This window comes from Oreochromis aureus, linkage group 16, assembly GCF_013358895.1.
Source record: "Oreochromis aureus strain Israel breed Guangdong linkage group 16, ZZ_aureus, whole genome shotgun sequence".
Taxonomy (NCBI): Eukaryota; Metazoa; Chordata; class Actinopteri; order Cichliformes; family Cichlidae; genus Oreochromis; species Oreochromis aureus.
Window position 1 is genome coordinate 21,663,395 of NC_052957.1, and position 15,102 is coordinate 21,678,496.

At 41.7% G+C, this 15,102-nt stretch overlaps 1 long non-coding RNA gene across 1 annotated transcript in view; it reads left to right on the forward strand.

Annotated features, from left to right (window-relative positions):
• Positions 1-2,963: 2,963 nt before the first annotated feature.
• LOC120433569 overlaps positions 2,964-15,102 on the forward strand; it is a 37,334-nt gene continuing 25,195 nt past the window's right edge. The window contains exons 1-2 of the long non-coding RNA XR_005608622.1: positions 2,964-3,213; positions 3,635-3,742. This is a non-coding gene — a long non-coding RNA (uncharacterized LOC120433569). The remainder of the gene's footprint in view (positions 3,214-3,634; positions 3,743-15,102) is intronic.

Consider the following 15,102-nt stretch of genomic DNA (forward strand, 5'->3'; position numbering starts at 1 on the left):
AGAAGAAACACTCTGTGGGCTACACTGGGTTCCATTGGAGCTGGAGATGAAGCCGATGGGAATGAAAATGACCAAAAGTAACCAAAACTGTGAAGTTAGGGGCAATAAAGCCATACACCCTGTCCTGCTGCTACACATGAGTGAATTAATTCATCTTATTTAGATGTCATTCTTCCCTTGGCCGGAGGGTCCCTAACAATTGCTGCTAGGCCTTATTATTTATTTATTTATTTGTAAGTTTTTAATTTTCACAACAGAGCACAAGCTAAGACATACTGAACATATTTTCAGTGTAGGCAATTGGAGAAAAAAAAATCCCAAACACTGGCAGCGAGACAATCTGAAACAATAAAAACAAAAATACGTGAGTCTAAGGAGCTTGGAAAGAAAAGCATCTGGACTTCTTTAAGTTGCTTCAAACGCTTTTCCAGACGCTTTTCTTTCCAAGCTCCTTAGACTACGATGACCTGGATGACTGAGAACCTTCACAGACAAAAATACGTAAGGGGTTTTATAAAACTTAGTGGAGTCAGAAATGGGAACGGATGGAAAAGGCATCTTTCTTGTATGTGCTTTATACATTTCATGAAGTCAGACCACACTTCCTGGAACTGTCCAGCAGTTATGAAGCCTGCCAATGCTCAACAACATTGTTGCTTGGATACACCTGTGGGTAAAATAGTGCCATCTCCTAATAGACACAGCCGAGGAGGTTCTGATAGAGGCCTGTGTAGCCACTCAACAATACACCGGATTGCTTATTTCCAAAAAGATCAAATGAAAGAGCAGCACCACAATAAATGAAGATAAGTACCGATCACTGATTCACATTTTCAGCACAAATTGTTAGGTACCAAGCCCATTCTATGAACTTTGACACCATTGCAGTTTTGTGTATCCCCCCATGTTTTGGGAGAACTTTGTGAGCGAATGATATTCCAAACAGATCCATGAGGTAGAACGAGGAGGGTTAGCTGAGAAAGAAAGCGAGGTAGGAGAGATAGCAACGCTGTCATTGCTTTTTGGAAGCAATGCAACATTAAATTGAAAAAATACGCCGTATATACCAGCCTATACCAGCCTATACCATTTTTGTCCCCCAGTTTTTCACTGTTTATTGCACACAGTAAAAAGTGCCCTATCACCTTAACCTCTTGCCTTGTTTAACACAGTAAAGTAAGTATGGCATGAAAAGCTGATGGCCAAAGTGCTTGACTATTTGCATGCAATACCATGATATCATGTTGGTCTGTGTGTATGCTGGCTCTTTTTTAAAAATCCAGCCTATTGAATTCTATTGTGCACCCTGGTAATCGCGACAAGCTTTGTAGGGGGGAGAAGATCTCATTCGGCTGTTGTTGGATGAATAAGCGCAGATGTCAACCTTTTCACTGTGACTCTCACCTTGTCCACTCAGTTGTAATGAAAACGGCAGTCTTTTGTTTCATGTTGAATATTCCTTCATAGGAACAAAGGCACAATTCGCATTCATCCTGTGAGGCAGATCTCGGCAGATAAAGCCAGGCCAGCACTGCCACACTCTGACCTTGCTGGCTTGACTCCCTGAAAGTGTTTGGCTGTCTCTCTATCCTAAATAATGAACCGGTTCATGAAAAGAGCCATTGCCTTACTGCTGGGAAGTTTACCTGGCACTCTGAGCATGATGTTGCCCATAAAGGTACATAAGTACACATTGCAGCTTACATTTGGACTCCAGCTTGCTTTTATTTCTCCTTCAACTTTCCCGGGGAACACTTGAGAGCCTTCTTCTTCCTGTCAAGTGTCTGGTGGGTGAGAAACTTTTGAAATAAGGAGGCAGACGCATATTATCGGGGTTCTGACCTGCCCCAGCCCCTCTTCACTCTCTGACTCTTTCTTCCAACCAGGATGGAGTGACAGCTTGTCAGTGTGGCTGCTCCACAATACAGCTCAGACCCCCCTGACTATTGTGGAGCTCAGGGAAAAAAAAGCACCAAGGTCTTCCTCTCTCTTTCCTTCACTCTTTTTTCTCCCTCTTTTCAAAGCAGAGAATCAATCAGCTGTACACACACACACATACATACACACGACTCATTTCTTTTCCCTTCCCTCTGTCTATTCAGCAGCCAGTGATCATTTAGACTTGACATGTATTGTGAAAAACTGAGCTGCTTTGCCTCTTTCTTCTTCTCTTTCTTTCACTCCCTTTCTCTTTCAACTGTCTGTCATTAATGTCCAGGTCTTACAATATACGAACAGAGGAGAAGAAGAAAGCGAAGAGTGAGGGATGAATTGATGGATGGGAGGATAAGCGCTCAGTGTCCTTTCTTTAAAGATTTGTTATTGTACAGTACTGTCTCCCAGTCATTTTTGGTTGGTGTTTCAGTCTGAAAGCCCATCCACGTGCTCTTTTGTATGGGAAAGCAATAAGGCCCCATTGAATGAAGCTGAATGGACCTGCCATCCTTAGGGGCTGAGGCCTGAGGACTCCTATTCTTTAGCCCCCAATCTAATTGGAGCTGAAATGAAATGGAGGTTTCTTATGAAAATAGGCTTTGTTTGGCCGCAAGGCTGGTAATTCATAAACAATAAGCAGGGCCCCATTGTGTAGATAATAATATATTCATGCCGCTGGAGATGGGGAGAAAGCAAAGCGAAGGCTGAGGATATATAAGGAGGATAGGCAGAGACAGCGATGGAGAGTGAAGGGATAAGAAGAAGGGGAGGAGAAAGACGAGGGGCTAATAGCAAATAGTGGGTCAGAGAAAATTGGTAATGGTTGGGTAGAGGCAGAGGATTTATTAGAGGAAGTGAAAGGACTGAAAGTGGGTAGGAGTGAAAAGTGAGTGGGAGTGAGGAAGGTGAAAATAGGAGTAGGAGAGATAGACAAGATAAGAATGAGGCGAGGAGGGCGGGAGATTGGGAAATGGTTTTGAGTACCTCTGAGTCTACAGGTGACTGGTTTGGCAGCAGTGGGGGGAGAAGGCAAGTGAGTGAAAGTATCATAGAAAATGGAAAAGGTTGCACAGTGCAAATCTGTGTGGTGTTGAGAGTGGTGGAGCTGATAGAGTGGATTGGTCAAGTGCAGAGACAGAGCAGTGGAAAAAGAAAAAAAACTCCACAGTCAATGTCTGACAGGAGAGAGGAGAGAGGAGACCGGTGTGCCTGCGGTGGTGTAAACATGACAGGAGGGCTTTTACCGCCCGGAGACAGGAGTGTGGCTGAGGAGAACAGGTGAGCTTTCTTGACACTCTGATGCATCAGTCCACGCAGATTATCGCTCTCTGTCATCATCTGTAATTGCACAGGTCAAAGCTGTGTCTGTGCGATGATCTCCAGCTTAGGCTGCACATCCTTAAAGAAGTGTCATCTCAAACAGCAGGACCAAAAAAAACAGAGAAAAAAGTGCTGGACTTAGTGCGAGTGGAGTGACAGGCTGACTGAAGGGACCCTGCTTCCTGTATGTGATCTGAGCAGCTGGCTTGGTTCATGTAAACGGGCTTGTTGCCATTTTTATTGATGGAGTGATTTTTACAAAGTGACTGGAAACATCCATTCCTCTGGAATCTTCGGGAAACAAAAAATGCTGCCAGCTGTGCTTCTAATTTTCTTTTTTTCCCTCCTGCTTCTTCTTCTTCTTCTTCTTCTTCTAAAGTGGTATATGCTGGACAGAGTTTCGTGGAAGTGGAGGGAGAGGATTTTGAGCACCCAAATTCAAAACCCAAACTGTGAACACCTCTGAGAGCGAGAGCTTTGAATGACAGTGAGTAAATCTGAAATGGTACTAAATACGTGGACGGAGTTTGCGTGTGTGTGCATGTTTGTGTGTGTGTGTGTGTGTGTGTGGGGGGGGAGTCAGGGCTGTTTGCATGCTCTTACACTTTTTTGTGCAAGAAGTGCAGTGTCACCTGTGAGGTGTAACCCACATACAGAAGTTGTGGTCCACGCTCAGTCTGCACGATGTCTCTCCTGTGGGAGAGAGAGAAAAAAGTTTTTGTGGACACACTGTGCAAAAACTTGTCCACAGGTGTAAATATCAAATGGACGGAACGATGAGCTTTTACGCTTCAAAAAAACATTTTCAAAGAATGTTTGTGTTTTTACTTTTAGTGTGCAAGTTTGCACATAACTGCACATAAAGAGGACTTGATGTGTGCATTTAAGTGTGTGTGTGTGTGTGTGTCCGAGGGTGAAGCCCAGGAAGGCTCTGCTCTGTTTAGGTGCATGCAACCACCTCTACCTGCTATTTCACACCAAACGAGTGCTGTGGAAATAACTCTATTCAAGGAATTTAAAATATTAGTGAGGGGAAAATTATTTGCATGAAATATCTGGATAATTGCTGTAATTGCTTAAATATATTAGGTTTTCTTCTTGTTTTGGTTACGCAGGTGTATTGGCCAAGAGGTGGTGATATTTCATTTGACCATCACGTGCAGTTCTAAGGCACCTAAGTTTTTGCTTTGAGCCACTAGATGTCAGTATTTAACAAGCTATGCAGCAGCACTGTAGAAGAAATCAAGCATAAGCCTCCTGAGGTTCTGTGCTCAAACATTTTCTCTGTTATTTGCCTCAGTGTGTGCATTATTTATGCAAAAATGTTGTAGATTTATAAAACCATAAATGTGACATTATGTGCAACAGTAAACAGGTGCTTGTATACCTTGTTTTTTTTTTAAAGATTTTAAATCGCAGCACTTCTTTAAGCCAGATTTCAGCAGGTGTTTTTTGCCTTTCAGTGAAAAATGAGAAGACGTAATGCTGATCATGTAATTGCATGTCACAGTGAAGATCATGTGCTGCATTTATTTTTAATCATATGGTTACTCCTGCCACGAGATGGCAATCACACCTAATGAAAAACCTCTCGGCCGTATGTGTGCATATGTTCTCCTATTTGTGAGTGTGTGTGTCTCTCTGTGTGTGAGTGTGTCGGTGCTGGATTTGCTCTCAACACGCATGCTTTTGCATATAACAAGATGTCTTTACATTGTTGTGTTTTGGGTTTGTTTGCCCCGTCTTTCGTGTGTATGAGTGTATGTATGCAAATGTGTGTGTATGTGTGCTTTTGATAACCTGCAGTGTTTGTTGAATATCTGCACAAGCCGAGCTGGATGTTTCCCTGCTGGAGGTCCTTGTTTGTTTTGTTTATTTGCATGCACCAGAGTGGTTGTTGGCGGTGTTGGTCACTACAAGTGGCTGGCATTTGGTGCCTGGTAATCAGGCAACGGGCAAACTGGGTGGCACCGCTGCGAATGGTTTGCTGGAGATTATCCCAAAATTATCCATGAATTATCCCAGAGAATTACACCATTCCAGTCAGGCCTTGTCCATTGATGGAACTGGAAAGAGGAGAGAGTGTTGGACCAAGAGTATATGTCTGTATGTGTGTGTGTGTGTGTGTGTGTGTGTGTGTGTGTGTGTGTGTGTGCGCATATTGTTAGGGGGACTTTTGGATGGAGCAATGTTGGTGTCTATACTACGTATTGCAGCTCTGTGTGTATGTGTGTGTAATGATTCTGGCAGTGTTGGTGCATTGGGGTAATGGAGCATGTTAATCCACATCAAATGGCTATTACCGGCAGATTTTACTCATAAAAATTGCTATGTTCAGTAAGGGGGGGGGGGGGGTGATAAATTTAAATACTTTGAGCAAACCTGTGTGGTTCATGCATGCTTTGTTTTCCAACACGTGTCAACAAAAAATTCAGTTAAGTAGCAGAAGTTTATCATTTAGCCCTCCAAATAAAATGTTATCTAATCCCTAAAATCTGCCAGAAGCTACAGTGTAAGTGTAAATTTTTATTAGGTTGTTTTTTTTGTTTTTTTTCCCCCAGAGCTACAGGTTTTCATGCCCGTTGGACCATTGTATTGAACTCATTTCTGTGTTGCTGCTGTCTCTGCACATCATGCTGTCATTAAAGTCTGGATAGATAGGAGGGGACTAGCTGCTTGCTTGTGTGTGTGGCTGTCGGAGCCCCAAAAGGATGAATAGTGCTGGTGAACCTCTCTGCGATAAGTGTTCGGTAAACGGGTCAGTAGATTGTCCTCTGAGGCTCAATCTGAGCTATTTTCCCTGGCTGAGAACACAAATTATCCTCTGCATTCATTCCATAAACAGACCTCCAGTGGCGCAGACTCCACATAGTTTGTTGTGCTTGCGCGCTCGCTCATTCTGTTTCCTTGTGCTTTGGCTGAATACGCAGGCCTGCTTATACATGTGAACCACATGGGATAACACATGCATGCTTCTCACCCTCTCGACAACAAAGGCCAAACTGACAAGCAGATGAATGCGCAACTATAGAGGATGAGAAAACAATTGCATTTAGAGCGGGTGTGAGTGGAGGATCACAGCGAAACACACACTGGCATAGGAAGAGGATAACGGTAAGAGGCAAAAGAGGGGCAAAAAAGAGGGAAAGGCTGAGGTGGTGAAAGGTTAAGTACTCTCTCTTTTTTTTTTGGATGCTGTACTTCCTGCAGGGCCTTGTTCCTTGACCTGCTGGTTAGAGGAGAGAGTTTGGAAAAAAACTGCGAGCAAGGGGGAAAGGAGGGAGAAAAGGCTAAAGCTGCATGTGAGGTTGCAAGGTGAGAGGTGGAAGAGCTAGAATGGGAGGAGTATTTGCCTCCGGCTGATAGGGAACAATTGGGCACAGAAGACGGCACGCACACACACTCAAAACCGAAACAAAAATGGACATTCTCACACACACTCACACGCATAGAGCCGCACACACTTCGAACTACAGGCCCAGCAGGCACATGAACTTCAGTGCAGTTGTTGCCATGGCGATACACTGAGTTGCTGACCCCCCGACTTCATTTTTCCTGCCGCTTGGCTATTGAAAGAGATGATTGACAAGTGTCCAAATGTCAGCCGACCCAGCCGGCCACACAGATGGGGTGGGGTGGGGGAGTTGGGGGTGGGCAGCCATTTTATGTTACTTTCACTCACAGGAAGGAAAGCGTGTGTGTGTGTGTGTGTGTGTGTGTGCATGCATGTGGATACACGTGCACCGAGTGTCTGTTAAAGCTGAGCAATTACTTAAATTATTAGCAGTCACAATAAACTGTATCTACCCTGTGATGCTATGAATAGACCGAACAAACAAATCACACACACAGGTACACACACATAATACAGTAGCTGTATTCACTTGTAAACACACATATCTCAACCGGTGCAAAGAAAGCCTCCAAATAAAGCCATTTAGCATGCAAGACAGGGTCGTATATTTGGTTTGTCTTTTGAGCTGCACTGATAACCCGTTCGCTGAAAGGCAGGACTGGCTGGTTGTGGTGGCTATTGAGTGTTTGTGTGTGTGTGCATCTTTAGTGTTTTTACTGTGCTGTGTGCATATTTATGTGCACAAACACTGATGGACCAAATTGACATGAATCCTCTTATTCATACATAAAATGTCTAAATAATAAAAAAAAAAAAACAGCAAATTTTACACTCAACAATGAAACTTATAAAAAACAAGCACGCTTTTCTTCTTTTTATTGTATTTCTGTAGATATTTTTCCTCCTGTGTTTTTTTTTTTATCCCCTCTCCCTTTCTCACTGTCTCATTGTCTGCAGGATTGAAGGGATCGGTCTTATCTTGATCACCCACTGCAACACATTAACCTCTCCTCTCTTATCTCTACACTGGTCATTAGTGCCAAAACCCTTAACGTCCTATTGACAAGGAGCACAAAACTCTGCGTGTGTGTGTGTGTGTGTGTGCATGCATGTGTTGAGCTGTTGCAGGTGACATGTGGATGAGATCTGCTGAGTTGGTGATCTGAGCCGATAACATTATTAGTTGTGTGTGTGTGTGTGTGTGTGTGCCTGTGTGTGTGCAAAATATGACGAGAGAGTGGGAGGAGAAAATATTTCTATATAAAGTATTTGATCTAAAATTGAGCAGCCCATATTTAATACGTATTTATGTGCTTTTATTTTGACACTTTGGCAGTCTGCAGATCTGAAAAGATATGATTAATAAGTCATTGATTATATTTGATATATTTAGTGACTGAATATCACATAATTTGCATTAAATGTAGCGAGTACATATATTCAAAATAAGGTCTGAATTACACTCCCCTGCCACCTGAAATCGCTGCCGGAGAAATGTAATCATTCAAAACCCAGTCATCCGCTTTGCTGTGAGGCCATTTAGAAGGTATTGAGGGGAAAATAAAAATGCACTTCCTGTTCTCTAATGCGCCAGTATTGGTGCTGAATGGGTTACTCCATTTGCTGCTGATGGAGCATTACACTTCAGCTCAGTCAAACAGCTGTCAGCAGCAAGTGTATCACAAATTCAATCAGTTCACGTTATCATGTCATGACACGCAGCAATCAAATCACTTATTGCAGTAATATTTGCACCTCCTTTAAACGCTCCTTGCACATCTGAAGCTGCTTTGAAATAAGGTGAAAAAAAAAGTGACAAAACATATGAACGCATAAATCCATCCATTCATCGCGTCATGCTTTTACTGTGTTCGGGGAGGTCACAACACAATTAGAAAATTATATATGTTTTGTGCCGGAGGCATACAATCGTCGCTCTGCGTTTTTATTCCAAAGGAAAAACAAAATCACATTTCTGCTAATACGTGTCATCGAGAAATTTTGGGCCTTTTAGTTGTGAGTTAAATGTGTGCCACTGTTTATCGCTAAATGCAGTACTTATCTGTCTCTCTCTCTGTCTGTTTTCTGTCTTCTCCTGGCCCCGTGTGTTAGTGGGACTGACAATCAAACAGGTTAAAAGAATAATTGCAACTCTATTTACCCCAAACAGCCTCTCCTCTACACATAATTACATCAACACACACACGCACACACACACACACACACACGCACATCACATACTGAGGCGCACTCAGAGAGAAAGAGGGAGAGAGAGGGAGAGAGGGAGAGTCCCTGCACTAATATTTAGGTTGTAGCAGTCATGTGTTTGAGTGAACCCTCCTCTTGTCCCCCTCTTCAACGCAAAGCACTGTTAACCACTGGCACTCACCGAGTGAGGAATACACCCCACATCGACGGTACTCATCACGCCGTGGGTGTCGACGTTTGTCTGTTTGTGCCTGTGTGAGAATAAAAATGTATCAGGCTTTAAGACAGCTTCGTCCTCCGAGGTGAGGGATTCTTTACTGAATATAGATGTTTGTTCATTGTAACTTAATTAAAACTGGGTGTTTTAAACCAAGAAGAAGTTCTCATAGTGACATTTACTAATTGCTTTTTTTCATGAATTACCATTTAAAGCAAATTATAGTACATTAAAAATAAAACTGTGGAAACATTGTTAAAAGCACTAGAACTACTGAATATCTCACCTTCTTACCTGACAAGTGACTGAATTGATTGTTTCCTGAGTAATCAATTCACTTATTAAATATGAATTTATGAAACAGGAGTAGGGGTAGCAGGGAGCTTTAAAAAAGCGTCACTAGATAGAATTATGAGTCTTTTCAGTATTTTCTGGTCATGCACAAGGGAACATAACTCTATTTTCTAGTGGCTCTTGTGCTAAAAACAATGTTCAGTAAGTTCACCAGCATAAACATATGAAAAATATATGCACACGTTTAAAAAATCAATGTGAACATCATCCTGTTTGAATGGCGATCAAACAGTTATAGAGAGGCTTAAACAGAAGAATGTGTAAGAAAGTGCACGAGAGCAAATTGAAATGGTAAGGTAGTGCAATACAGTAGTTACACACTTGCAGCATATGCGGTTCATACGTGTTACACACTATCTATGCAGTGTTTTTTTTCTTAAGCTTGCTTGTATTTCTGAGTTGACAGTGATGGATAATGTGCACAAGCCGTATTTTGGAATTCAAGTTCAGTTGAGTCGAAAACTAAGGCGAGGATTTTGACTAGAAAAAAAAAATATCAAAGTATAATATTTTGGTGTTTTTGCTTCCAACACAGCTGCAGGTGTACTCCCTGCATCCGTCCTTGCAGTGCCCGTCCTCAGACATTGGTGGCGCTGCTGCTGCATTGTGATTAACGACCGCCGAGGCTATACCGTGGATCCACTCACAGCCCGGCATTACATTAGGGGACATTATCTAAATGCTCAACAAAGTGAAATTGAATTTAGGGCTCCTTCTCCAGCCGTCACCCCCCTCCCGGCACCCACCCCGACCCCCACCCACCCATTCTGCTGGTTCAACTGGGCCGCTCTAGGATCCCATTCTCTCCTTATTGTTAGAGGGAGTCAAGCATGATCCTCTGCTTCTCATCCACTTTCAAATTGAATCAGTCTCAATTTGACCTTTTATGCACCAAAATCCGCTACAGATGTACAGTATGTGCATGCAAGTAACATTTGACACGCGTGTGTGTGTGTATGTGTGTGTGTGTGTCCCCACATGTGCCCTCCGTGTCAGCTCGCAGTGCTTACAGTGAAGTGGGGAACAGCATCTCCCTATTTGCTGCAGAATAGACCAATTAGTGTTTAGCAACAGAGCAGGAACCCATGTGAATGTGTCATTGATTAGCAGGATTTGGCTAATCATCACATCTCATAAACTCACCCACTAATGTCAGCTGGATCTCCTAGAATACGCCTCCTTCTCCTTGCTCAATCTATCCTTCTATCTCTTCTCCTTCTCCTTTCAGCTCCCTCTTCCCATCTGTCTTTCCGCACTTGTCTTTTTGCCCATCTGTCTCCGTCTGTCTTCTCTCCTTTTCTTCCTCTTTTTTCTCCCCTCTTCTCAGTTTCTTCCTTCCTCTCTTCCTCTTTCTTCTCCTTTTTTTTCAGTGCTGGAGGGTGTACAGTAGAAGGAGCAGCGCAGATGCTGACTTCCCTGCTCATGCATCAAGAAATCAGAACAAGAATCTGCATTGCTGTGGATAAAGCCAATATGCACTTTTAAAAATAATAATTGTCTCCCCTGCGTTTATTAATTTGTCAGTGAGCTTTTAAAATAGTCTTCATCAGGAGTGGATTTTTTTGTTTTTTCCATTTTCTTTTCAGCTGGTGTTAAAAGTCACGTTCAGCATGAGAAAGAACATCATACTATCACTTTCACTCTCCACCATCCCAAACTGTGCCTAATACTTCAGTAACCTTGTTTAATTGAATCCTTCCTTTTGCATTTTGACATTTTCAGTTAAAATGTGAGGAAAAGAGCCCTTATTAAAAGAAGAAGAAGAAGAAGAAGAAGAAGAAGAAAACAAATAAAAGCTGTAGCTGTGTACCAATTCAAAGTATCTGTAATACGTTGGCTTCATATGAAACTGGGCAAAGTGACAACAGCAAAAATAAAAGCAAAAAATATATTTATTATTATTAATTTATACATACTTAACTAAATGTCATTTGCTTGTAAGTAGTGTTGTTTAATAATTTATTGACTGATATCTGAATACTTTTGTATACTAAATATTGAAAGGTTAAGGAAAAGGATTCAAGGCATGTATAAACAATTATACATGCTCGTGAATACGGCTCTTATATTAGTCTTCCATAAAATAATCACAATACCTGGTTCACCCAAAACTGTGGACCCAAAGACTCAAAGCTGTGATTTTCAAGTCTCACAGCCAGGTATTTATTTATAAATACAAGTTTTTACTGCATTACAAAACACACATACTGAAACCTTTAATTGGATGATTAGGGGGCGAATCTCTAAGTATGTGCATCCTGTTTCATGTCTCTGCATTGTTACTAATTTATTTGTGAAAAGTTGTTTGAGACCTAATGTAAAAAACAAACAAACCACCAAACAAAACAAAAAGAAACAATTTGGTAAAGCACTTCTCAGTTAATTGTAAGTTTTGTTCAACCTGCGCTCCGAAATCTAACGATAATCAGTTTACAATAATATTGTACGGATAAGAAAAGCAGCGAATTCTCACAATTTTGAACCTCAGACAGTAAATTAATTACCAAAATACTGGGAATAGGATTTTTCTGTTGGTTGACTCTTTCATTAATAGTTGATAGTGAGATTGAGCTTTATGATAAATGTTAATGGTGGACTTTTGTTAAAACTTGGCCTTTTAACAACTGATAAAACAAAAACCGGTTTTGACTCACTGGCCAATTATTAATGAGCAAACCAGCTTCAGACATCAGATGGATGGCTGGGTTAAAGTTACAACAGATGTTAATAAAACTTTGTAAATAACTAATAAATACAGTCTCCAGCATATGTAAACATTTGGATGGATATGAAATTGCAACCGATGTTCATAATACTTATTTTAAAGAGCAAATAAGTAGTACATGCAAATGTAGCTCTCTCTCATCTGGTTCAATAGATTACATAAAAGATTTTTATTATGCTATAAGCTAATTCACAAACAGACATAACTTACAACATTACTGATGACTACCTGTTATTATAATTTCAATACTGTTTAACACTAAAATAATGATTTACTAAAGTATAACTACGAGTTTATTACATTTAATAATCTTATAACGTGTCAACAATTGTTTTCATTCACAAGTTAACACGTGCACAGGGGAAACTCGCAGCGTTTGATTTGTTGTGTTGCTAATGTGACACTGATTATACAGGTCAGAGTAAAACAAAGCGGTGAGACGTTGCGATGCTAATACAGACGCTGTGATAACGGGGTTGTCGTTTCACACACACACACACACACACACACACTGAAACACAGACAGATGTAAATGTATACACATGTATGCATTCTTGTGTCCTTGTGAAAAGCAGGCAAAGATACACCAACACTCTCATAACACAAGCATGTCACCAAAAAAACAAAAAAAAAAACATCTCTCAGTGACTTCAACAAACCACACTGAGCCTTTTTTTGTAAGAGGCAGACTGTTGCCATGGAGAGAAGAGGTTAGTGAATTTGACCTATGCTATCATTCTAGCTTTGGTCCCGCAGCTGTAATTTCAAATGAGAGAAAAAAATATGTGTTTCTCACTGAATTGATTTATCCCTATGTTTATGAGTAGATAAGTGCAGTGATGCTTAGATGGAGGGTTATTTTCATGGGGTGACTCTTTTGTGTGTATTGTGTTTATCTAGGCCACTGTTGATGTAGGGAGTACTGTAGCTCTTTTTCTCACAGCGGGGACCCTCTTTTTGTGTTTGTGTGTATGGCTTTTCTGTATGTGTGCGTGCAATTTGTTTGCGCTCGTGTGTGTGTGTGTGCCAATCTCCACCACAGGTACAGCAAAGGCATGGGACGCATTGTGGTTTATGAAGAGCAGTGCGTGATCAGACTGCCCTGCAGCACTAACAAAATCAATCACAGGAGGATGGAAAAAGTAACAGGGACTAAATAACATAGAGTGCATTTGTTCTGGTTTCGTTTCCATGAAATCTGGGAACCGGCGGCTACTCTTCTGACTTAGCCTTTAAGGCCAAAAGCCAGTTTTTGTGGAGCAGATGTCTGTCTTAACCTTATTTGTGTTTTTGTCATTATTTATGAATCCAAATCAATTTAAAACAAGCAATAAAAATCAAAAATAATTGTTAGGCAATTGCAGATATTTTCATGTACACATGTGCTGCTGTTGTTTTGGTCACTATGTGGACAGTTTACCTGCCTACAACCAAAGCCTACTTATGTCTGGGCAGTATTGCTTAGACTACAAGTACCAGCAGAAACAAGGAGAGTTCCAGTCACAAAAATCCTGCCTAGAGATTCTGTATATACATTTGAAGATTTCTGTTTATAGCAGTTATTTACCATATAACCTGTTTATTGACTCTAAGTTTTTAGATCAGTCTTGTGAGTTTGGATTAGCTCCCGGAAAATAGCACATATCTCCTTTTACTGCAATATGAAGCCTGCTTTATGTTGACACAGTGGTTCCCAGGACAGAACTGAGTGTGTGTGTGTGCCTGTGTGCCTGTGTGTGCTCATGCACGTGCATGTGTGTGTGTGCGTGTGTGCAACATATGGAAGATGACAAGAGAGCAAATAGGGAGCCAAGACATGGTCATCTGTCTGGGTTTTGGGATAATTTGCTGGCGCGGGTGTGAATGTTGGTGGAGATGGGCGGGTATGTGTCAGTCATGTTTTTGACAGGGTCTTGTATAGGTTGTCATGTTGCCCAGCAGCCGAAGCAGAGGAGCAACGAACCCCAGGGGCCAAACAGGGGTCAACGTCTGCCCTAAATGGTCCCCTAGACAGCACAGGGTGCAGATAGGCAAGGCATTGCTCCAAGAAGGTCACCCTAGGGGTGATCCAATTCTCTGTGTTTGGGCGTTGGGAGATTGTGTGCTCACCTCTGTCAACCCTTCCACATACAGGTCAGCAAAAAAATAAGATGGAGACTCACAACGGCTTGAAGAAGGGTTGACATAAGAGAGAGTGTGGAGTAACCTGTGTTTATGTGTGTGTGTGTGTGTGTGTGTGTGTGTGTCAGGGGGAGGAATGTATGTATAATTCACCAAACATGGCTGTGTTTCTGTCATCCTTCCTCCAGTCACCTCAACAGGCAATGTAGTAGACACTAATGTGCCTCTTAGTTCTCAGCTGACCCTTAAAGGCCCCAGTGGGGATACCGAGGGGGTGACTTTGCTCCTGTAGCCTGGGAGACTTCCATATTCATTGTTTCCTTCTCTTCTTATACCCATTATCTCTCTTTCATTGTCTGTTTGTACTTCTCTCTTTTTTACTATGTACTCTCGATTTCTCTTTCAACTTTTCTCCTCTGGGACGCCTCTCACCTTGCTCCTAAATGCTGAGCATGTTTATGCAGTTTTCTTTCGGGTATTCTTCCGTGACCCATCCTTTTTGGGGTATAATACAAATCAATAAAGTTGTGATGCGCTCAGATTTTGCTTTATGTTCAGTAACTGTAGATGGAGGAGGTCAAGGTTTCTGCAGTCGTGATCAGTTTGAGAGCTTGTTAAACATGGTGATGCATGCTGCGTCTTGCAGTAGCAGTAAGTCCTTGAACCCTGAATATTATGGGAGTAATAACACTACTGAAGACTTATGCACTCTGTAACAAACTTGTATTGGATGCACTAATATAAATGTGGCCTACAAATATGTGTGTGAGTGTGTAAGGAAAGCCAGTGGGAACTACCATCTGGTCGTGAAGGCCAATAGACCGTTGGAGGCTTGCTTCCTACGTGTCAGTGGCAGCTGTGTGTGTG